This window comes from Cyprinus carpio, chromosome A13, assembly GCF_018340385.1.
Source record: "Cyprinus carpio isolate SPL01 chromosome A13, ASM1834038v1, whole genome shotgun sequence".
Lineage (NCBI taxonomy): Eukaryota > Metazoa > Chordata > Actinopteri > Cypriniformes > Cyprinidae > Cyprinus > Cyprinus carpio.
This window is the reverse complement of record NC_056584.1, coordinates 7,180,791-7,181,484: the sequence shown is the minus strand read 5'-3', so window position 1 is coordinate 7,181,484 and position 694 is coordinate 7,180,791.

Below are 694 nucleotides of genomic sequence, written 5' to 3'. Positions count from 1 at the left end.
TTTCTGCTTTAAAACCTGTCAGCCAGAAATGGAAAAATTTGTCGTGCACAAAGTTCTGTTTCCCTGGCAAGTTTGTTAATTAAATATAAAGAATTTACCCTCGTGAAAAATAAGTGTGCTTAACTATATTGAATGTGCACTTGTAGTATATTTCAAATCTTAATAGTACATAAAAAAAAAAAAAAACTGTAGCTGCAGATAATATAAAATTGAAATAAAAAGACACTTAAATGTACTTACAGTAGACTTTAATGACTATGTTTCTTTACACACTTAAAGGTATAGTTCTATCAAAAATTAAAATTACATTTTAAAACTGTACTTAAAGGGATAGTTCACCCAAAAATAAAAAATTCTCTCATGATTTACTCACCCTCAAGTTGTTCCAAACCTGTGTAAGTTTCTTTCTTCTGTTCAGCACAAAATAAATTATTTTGAAGAATGTTGGTAACCAAACAGTTAACAGTAGCCATTGACTTCCATAGTATGGAAAAATTACAAAGAATTTTACATTCAACTGTTTGGTTACCAACATTATTAAAAATATCTTTTGTGCTTAACAGAAGAAAGAATCTCATACAGCTTTGGAACAACCTGTGAGTAAATAATGACAGAATGACATACAAGATTAAATAGAAATTAAATTAATATTTTAGTTTACCATAAATGATTTTCAGTACATTCAACAATACAT